Consider the following 9,100-nt stretch of genomic DNA (forward strand, 5'->3'; position numbering starts at 1 on the left):
TGGCTCATGCTTATAATCCCAGCACTTTGAGAGGCGGAGGTGAGAGCATTATCTGAGCTCAGGGATTGGAGACCAGCCTGAGCAGCATGGCAAGACTATCATTACAATAAATTTTTAAAAATCAGCTGGGCATGGTGGCACATGCCTGTGGTTCATGTATGATGACCACCTGTATACCTAATCCTAAATTGTGCTCCACATCTATAATTTTTTTTAAACTGTTCTTTAAAAAATGATTATCATACAGGTAAAGTTTGGGCCTCCCTTTGGTCCCCAGTATGCTGATTTGAGATCAGGTACCCTTATTGATGTAATGGGCCATCAAGGAAGAGAGTAAACATCACCCAAGGACTTTATTTCCTTTTCTGGGAAGGGTTTTGTGCATTTTCAGTAGTATACAAGACAGATGCATCATGTTAAGTGGAATTATGAGCTTACTATTATCTTTTTTTGGAGATTAACTCTAGTTTAAAGAGATGTGTATAGTGCCAAGTTGACAAAGGAGGGACTCATGATGGTTAGCTAATTTTCTGTGTCAACTTGAAAGGGTCATCAGATGCCCAGATACCTGGTGAACATTATTTTTGAGAGTGTCTGTGAGGGTACTTCCAGAAGAGATTAGCATTTAAATTGATGTTCTGAGTAAAGCAGATGGCACGCCTTAATGTGAGTATCTTGCAATTCACTGAGGGCCTGACTACAACAAAAAAGCACAAGAATGTTCAATTTGCTCTCTGTCCAACTGCTTGAGCTAGGACACTGATCTGGTGCCCTCAGTCTTCCAGGTTCTCAAGATCTTCACAGTGAGGCTGGTATCTATAACATCAGTTCTCTTGCTCTCAGGTTTTTGTACTGCACCACAGGACTTCCTGGGTTTCTATCTTGCAGAAAGCAGAATATGGGACTTCTCAGCTTCTATCATTGTGTGAACTAATACCACATAATAAATCTATTTCTATGTATACTTTTTGTATCCCTGGCCCTGACTAATAAGATCACTCTTATTAATAAGACATAAGTTAGGAAATTAACAAATATGAATTCTTTCAACTGGCAAATTTGGTTAGATTTCTAGATGAGGGTTCATTGTAAAGTAATTTGTAAGTGTAAATTTGTAAAGTAAATGTATTCATGGCTTTTTCTTTTAACAGAACAACAATAGCAAACTTAAAGGAAAGTAGTTGGAGACAGAAAGAGGACAAGCTTTTGACTGCCTAAAGAATTAATAAGAGAATATTCACTTACTTATTTGTAACTTCTCTGTATCGTTGATGAGATAAAGTAGTAAAGAGAAACTCTAGTATATTACCTCTTAATCGAAGGTAAAATACTCTGGGTAGTTATCAACCAAGGGAATACTTTGAAATGTTGTCACTTGTCATGACAACTATACATTTCAAAGATTCCATTCTGGAATGATGTGGTAAAATGTACTGGCTGCTAATGCTCCCTAGTCACTACTGGAGAGGGGAAGTTTCTGGTAATTATGTCACTAGCTCTGAAAGGTAGTTCTGCAGACCAACAGCTAATAGAATCTGCGCAAGGAATATGAGTAGAAAATTCACAGAAGATGAAAACCAAATCACCAATATATATAGAAAAACGTTCAATCTCACGAAGTCATGAAAATACAAACAAATTAAATATTATTTTCCAGCTAATATGTTTAAATAAAAACTAAAAATAAGCAAAATTAAAATTTGATAATTTCAAATATTGACAATGATAAAAAGAAACATTTCACATTACTGATAGAATTATAAATGGGTATATCTAGTTTGTAGAGCAATTTATCAAGTTCTAGCAAAACAGAAAAACTACAACTAGAATTTCTCATTGTAGATTCATAGACTATAAAAACATTTGTATAACTGGTGCATTAAAAGATATGGGAAAGAGTTAGGGTTAAGGTTAGGTTATAGCATTATTTTTTATAACAGATTTACTGAAATATAGTTCACACACCATAAAATGTATCCCTGTAAAGTACACAATACCGTTGTTTTAAATTTATTTACAGAAGTTACAGCCATCATCACTACCTAATTTTGGAAGATTTTCAACAACCCTCAAATAACCTTTCTATTCGTTAGCAGTCAGTCTCTCTCTTTCTCTCCCCAGCACCTGGCAACCACTAATTTGCTTTCTGTCTCTATAGATTTTCCTATTCTGGACATCCCATATAAATGAAATCACATGATATGTGGCCCTTTATGACTAGGTTATTTGTTTTTTTTTTATTGTGGAGTTGTGAAGTTTTAATATATTCTGGATTCTAGCCCCTTATCAGATCTATAATTTGCAAATATTTCTGCTTATTCTGTGGATTGCCTTTTCATTTTTTTGACATGTCTCTTTAAGCAAAAGTTTTTAATTTAAATAAAGTATAATTTGCTATTTTTTAATTTTGTTGCTTGTGCCTCGGGTATCAAAACCAAGCAATTATTGTTTAATTCAACTACTCAGATATTTAAACTTGTATTCTTCTAAGAGTTTTATATCTTACATTTAGGTCTTTGATTCGCTTTGAGTTCATTTTAGTATATGATGTGAGGTAAGAATCTAACTATATTTTTTGCATCTGGATGACCGATTGTCACAGTATCATTTGTTAAAAAGATTATTATTTTCTCCATTAATTGTTGTCACATCTTTGTAAAAAAAGGACTAAAATGTTTTATTTAGTCAATTTGATTTATAAATGGTTTATAAATTTGCTAAAAGGTTTATGTTTATTTCTTAACTCAATTTTATCCCATTGTCCTAAGTATGTCTATCTTATGCCAGTACTACATGTCTTAATTACTGTAACTTTGTAGTAAGTTTTGAAATAAGGAAGCACGAGTTCTCCAACTTTGTTCACTTTTTTCAAGATTGTCTTAGCCATACTGGGTTCCTTGAATTTCAGTATACATTTAGAACAAATTATCAACTTCTATAATAAATGCAGATGGGATTTTGGTAAGGACTGTGTCAAATCTATAGATGAATTTGAGAAATACAGTCATCTTAATGATATTAATTTGACCCAAGAAAGTGGAGCACTTTTCTATTTATTAGGTTTTTAAAAATTTCATTCAGCACTGTTTTGTTGTTTTCATTGTACAGGTCTTGTACTTCTTTGGTTAAATTTGTACCAAATATTTTATTCTTTTTTTTTTAATTCTGAAAAAATATTTTTTGAAAATTCAATTTTTTGATTTTCTTTTTTTTTTTTAGACTGGAGTGCAGTGGCCACTCCCGCAGCCTCGACTTGCTGGGCTCTGGCGATCCTTCCGCCTCAGCCTTCCGAGCAGCCAGAATTACAGGTGTGTGCTACCACGCCCTGCTGATTTTTTTATTTTTATTGTAGAGATGAGGTCTCGCCAAGCTGCCCAGGTGGGTCTCGAACCTGTGGGCTCAGGCAATCCACTCACCACAGCCTCCCAAGGCGCGGGATTACAGGCTGAGCCACCATGCCCGGCTTTTGATTTTCTTTGCTAGTGTGTAGAGACACAATTGTTGTATATTGATATTGCACTCTGAAAATTTGCTTAACTTGCTTATTAGTTTCAGTATTTTTGTGGCTTCCTTAGATGTTCAATATACAAGATTTTGTCATCTATGAATGGAGATTTCCTTTTTTCTTTCTAATATAGACACTTTTTACTTCCTTTTTGTGCCTAATTTTTCTGGTTGGAACCTGCGGTACAATGTTGACACTATAGGTATAGATAGATGTAGTGAGACTATATAGTCTTTCATTGCAAAGTATGATGTCAGCTTAGGATTTTTGTGAATTTGCTTTACCAGACTGAGAAAAATCCCTTCTATTCTTCGCTAAGTGTTTTGTTTTGTTTTTCATGAAAGCATGTTAAGTTTTTTCAAAGCCAAAAATGCATTTTTGAAATAAATTCCACTTGGTCATGGCATATACTTCTTTTTATATGTTGCTGGATTTGGTTTGCTGCTTTTATTAAAGAATTTTGCACCTATATTTATAAGGAATGTTGATCTGTAGTTTCCTTGTGATGTCCTTTTCTAATTTTGGTATTGGAGTAATGCTGGCCTCAAAGAACAAACTGGAAAGTGTTTCAAGTCTTCTATTTTTGGGGAAGATTTTGTGAATAATTAATGTTAATTTGTATTTAAATATTTTATAGAATTCATCAGTAAATCCACCTGGTCTTGAGCTTTTAAAAAATTTTTATTTTACTATAGAGATGTGGGATACAAGTAAGTGTTAACTACATAAGTAGTCTGCATGCAGATGAAGTTTGGGCCTTCAATGGGCCCTCTTTTCCCCTGGTTTGGGACCAGGTATGCTTTGTGTTGTTATGTGCCTCCCCTCCTCCCTTAGCAATGCCCAGTGACTGCTGCTCCCTCCCTTGTGCTAATATGACTAGTGTTCAAGACCCACTTATGAGTGAGATCACCTGGTATTCAGTTCTTTGTTTCTGTGATAGATCACTAAGTATGATGGTCTCCAATTCCATCAACTCCAAATGGATAAAAGACCTAAACATGAAAACTCAAATTCTAAGAATCCTAAAAGAAATTGTAGAAAACACTCCTATGCACATTGGAGTAGACAAACAATTCTTGATCAAATCCTCAAAAGTGAATGCCATAAAAGACAAGATAGACAAGTGGAACCTCAGAAAACTGAAAAACTTTTACACAGCAAAAGAAACCATCAAGTGAGTGGAGAGATGGCCCACAGAATAGGAAAAAAATATTTGATAATAATGTATCTGACAAAGGCCTAACATCCAGGATCTACAGGGAATGTAAATGAACCGAAAGGGAAAAAAACCAAACAATCCTATCAAAAAATGAACAAAGGACATGAACAGACACTTCTCAAAAGAAGACATACAAGCAGCCAACAGATACATGAAAAAAGCTCAGCCTCACTAATCAAAGAAATGCAAATCAAAATTACAATGAGATAATACCTAATTCCAGTAAGGATGACCCTCATCGATAAATCAAAAAACAATAGATGCTGGTGAGGATGTGGAGAAAAAAGAATGATTTCTACTCTGTTGGAGAGAGCACAGACTAGTTCAACCTCTGTGGAAAGCAGTGTGGCGATTTCTAAAAGAACTAAAACTTTCTTGACATTCCATACAATCCAGCAATATCTCTACTGGGAATATAGCTGGAGGAACATTAAAAAAAAAAGACACCTGCACACACTTGTTTATAGCTGTACTATTCACAATAGCAACAACATGGAATCAACCCACCTGCCCATCAAAAATAGACTGGATAAAGAAAATGTGGTATATACACATGATGGAGTATTATGCAACCATAAAGAAGAACAAAATCATGAATTTCATAGCAAGCTGAATGGAACTTTTCTGTATGGGAAGGTTTTATATTACTAATTCAATCTTTTTATTTGTATGGCTATATTCAAATTTATCTAAATTTTTGAAACAGTTTTGGTAGCTTGTGCCTTTCTGGAAATTTGTTCATTTCATCTATGTTATCTAATTTCTTGGCATACATTGTTTAAGTGTAGTCTCCTAAAATCCTTTCAGTCTCTATAAGGTCAATAGTAACGTCTTCTCATTTCTGATTTTAGTCATTTAAGACTTTTCCCTTTTTTCTTGGGCAATATAGTTAATGATTTGTCAATTTTAATATTTTTTCAAAGAACAAACTTTTTGTGTTATTTAATTTCTCTCTTTCTAGAGTTTCATTTTCATTCTAATTTTTATTTTTTTCTTTTCCTCTGCCAATTTTGATCTTCTTTTCCTTCTTTTTAAAGTGGAAAGATAAGTTACCAATTTGACACTTTAAAAGAGGTAGACCTTCCTTCACTGTTATAAATTTAGCTTGACCTCCAAGGTTTCTGATGACAAATCAACTGTTAATTTTAATGGCAATATCTTGTATATAAGTTGCTTTTCATTTGCTTCTTTCAAGATTCTCTCTTGCCTTTGTCTTTAAAGATTCTATTTGAAGTTTATTGAGTTTCTTAGACATATAAATTAATGTTATTCATCATACTTGGTAGGGTTTCTCTCCTAAGACTTCTATTATGTATATGTTGGTATGCTTGATGATGTCGATAGGTCTCTAAGACTCTGTTTATTTTTCTTTATATCTGTTCTTTGGACTGAATAGCATCGATTGATCTATCATCAAGTTTTCTCGTTGTTCCTTCTGCTCCTCAAATCTACTGTTGAGATTTTTTTTTTTTTGCAAACATAGATTTTATTAAACGCTGCTCAATCCCCCAGTGCAGATCTTTCATTACAAAATAGTTATCCACACAACTGTAAGTTAAGAGATCAGAATGGTACTCTGATAACAAAAGATGTGAGAAATATTTGACCAAGTAAAAACATACAAGACCTCTATATAGTAATCATCTTTTGGAACTCTACAGAGGAAGCCTACTGCATTTCCTTTAAATAAAGCGAGGCAGTGACAACTAGCGCTCTGTATCACCACACTGTGGGACTCGAAGCCAACAAACCTGGTTCAGGACGCCATCCCTGGTTTAGGACGCACTGAGGGAAGAGTAGGTTGTGAGGACTGGAAAGGTCCTGCCTTCAGCCTTTGAGAGGAGGAAGAAGAGGAGAAGGAGGAGGAGGAGGAATGAATTGAGAGACAAGCTGGGTGTTCACCCGATGCCTCTAAGCATCTGTTCATCACTCTGGGGAACTGCAGGTGAAGGGGACACTCATGAGGAACAATCTGAAGAATTTTGGTTTACTTTCCTAGCTTTTATTTATACTTGGTGCTTTAAAAAGCCTGGAAATTTAAGGTTTTTCCCAAATTCCAGAGTACAGTAATATCTTTGATGAGGGAGGACTTAGGGCATGTAACTCCCCCATCATATTTCTGGACAAAACAAAGAGAAGGGTAAGGATGATACCTTAGTTTTATTTTAGGAAGTATTCTTTTTCCTAGGATGTAACTGAGGTCTGTAGCAATGTGAAAAAGTACATTATAAAAGAAAAACATATACAAAGCAGACCTTATCTATGTGCAACACAATCAAAGAAGAATTCAAGTCATAATTCTTACCACTCCCATAATTATCTTACTCATATCATAGATAATATTCATTCATTTCTGTGAAACTTCAGACGTGGCAAAATAAGTCAATGATTAGACAGTGGTTACAATAGACTGTGGCCATGATATAGTGCAGGGCTATGTTTAGTCCATATATTTTTCACTTACAGTTGCCAGGAAAAAAATTGACCTTCTAATTATATTATAGTGATGTTTGTTTTGTAATTTTTACATATTTCAAAAAAGTGTACAAAACTGTGCCTATCTGGCAGAGGTGGTAGGCTTTTTTTATTCAGCACCTGTATTGCTGAGAATACTGTGCATGTTAAAAGCACTGTTAGAGCTTTCTTTAGCTTTAGCTCCTCTAATTGTTTCCATAATTTTTCACATTCCAATTCCTTCTTTTCCTCACTCTGTCTTTCAGCTTTGTATGAGCTAGTAAGGTCCTCAAAAAGCTTGCCATTCATTCCCATTAGGGTTTTCAGCACATTGTGTACTAGGGTTACAATGGTCAGATTCCAGTGTTCTTTGGAAATTTGTACAAACTGGCAAACATAATTGGCAGAAATTTATCAATATTCTCCTCAGTTAAACTAAGGATATATTCAGTATTCCAGAAGTACAATGCCCTTTCTACAACCTGGAAATGAGAATTGGATACACACTTGGATATCTGCTTAAAAAGTGGCTCTTCAATTTTTTTGAACTGTGTTGGTTCAACGATATCTAAGATTTCTTCAATTTCTCCTAAAAACATCACCTCTTTCTGACTGCACGTTTTTGGCCAAAATTTCAGCAGACCTCTGATCACTGGTTCTGTTAGTGTTGTATCTTTCTCCAGGAACTGTACGACACAATATGCTAGCTGAACATGAAACAAAGCTAATCCTTTTACAGTATGCATAGGAATAAGAAGCTTCATTAGAAATTATGTTCTGCTTTCAGTGGCAATGCAAAGCCCGTTGGTAATATTTCCTAATATTTTGAGGAGTTCAGCAATACCATTGAAATGTTCTGTTTCATATATAAACCTGAGGAAAATGTTGTTAATTTGCTTTCTGATGAACGCTCTTAATCCAAAAAATTTCCCATAAATTCGATGCAGAACTGTCTTCAGGAAGTCACGTTCTCTGGGATCTTCACTATCAAAAATTTCCAGGAGCTGTTGTACAAAATTCTGATCAAAAATGTTCGCGTTGCAATGCTAGGCTGGAAATCAGGGCTCTCCAAAAATCTCAAGAAGAATTCATACACCAATTGTATGTGAGGCCAAGAGGCCTCAAGTGTGGGCTCATCCTCTTCTGGATCAAAATCTGGATTATCACTTGGAGGAAGAGTACGGAAAATGTTAGCACTGATCCGTTTTACTATATCAGAATATGCCGATTCGACAATCACACCACGGTTAGTTGAAACAGACTCAACCAGTTCATTCAGTGTTGCTCTTTTAATTTCTTTGCTCTTCAAGTCTGAAACCGAGTCCGTGAAATCAAACAGTACCCAACACCGCTGCAGCTCCTGACAGAAAAGCTCTCGCTGTTCATTTGAAGCAGCATCTTGGAGCCGGGGCAAGGGGTGCAGCTCCGCCTGGCGGCCCCGGCCGCGGAACCGCGACGAGCCCTGGGAGCGCTTCTGCCTCTGCGCCTTGCGCACCGATTTCCGGGTGAAGCCGTGCACTTTCTCCGAGGCCGGGAGGGCGGCGCTGGCAGCCCCCGCCGGCGGCGACGGCGACGACACCTCCGCGGCCCTGGCGCCTGGCAGCTCCGGCTGCCGCTTGCAAGGCACGCGCGGCGGCAGAGACGGCCGGAGGCGGCGGGGGGGAGGCGCGGAGAGCTCGCGCCCCTGCGCCCCGGCCCCAGCGCCCTCCGGCTCCGGGACGCCGCCGAGCTTCTCCTCGCCGCCCGCGAACGTCTCACCGCCACATCTCCGCGCCGGAGGTTCCTGGTCCCCGCCGCGCGGCGAGCTCCCGGGACTGACGAAGGGAAGGGCGGGGGCGGAGGGGGGTGAAGAAGTTGTTGACTCCGGGCGCGGAGGGCGGGTGGAAGACAGCCTGAAGTTTAGACAACTGAGGCGGGGGCGC

At 37.4% G+C, this 9,100-nt stretch overlaps 1 pseudogene across 1 annotated transcript in view; it reads right to left on the bottom strand.

Annotated features, from left to right (window-relative positions):
• Window positions 1–7,308: 7,308 nt before the first annotated feature.
• The window catches only part of LOC103266390, a 54,368-nt pseudogene continuing 52,576 nt past the window's right edge, over window positions 7,309–9,100 (bottom strand). The window contains exon 3 of the transcript XR_504696.2: window positions 7,309–9,100. The product of XR_504696.2 is annotated as a serine/threonine-protein phosphatase 2A 56 kDa regulatory subunit alpha isoform pseudogene (transcript).

This window comes from Carlito syrichta, unplaced genomic scaffold (genome assembly GCF_000164805.1).
Source record: "Carlito syrichta isolate Samal-C Ts95f unplaced genomic scaffold, Tarsius_syrichta-2.0.1 Scaffold307175, whole genome shotgun sequence".
In the NCBI taxonomy this organism is placed as follows: domain Eukaryota; kingdom Metazoa; phylum Chordata; class Mammalia; order Primates; family Tarsiidae; genus Carlito; species Carlito syrichta.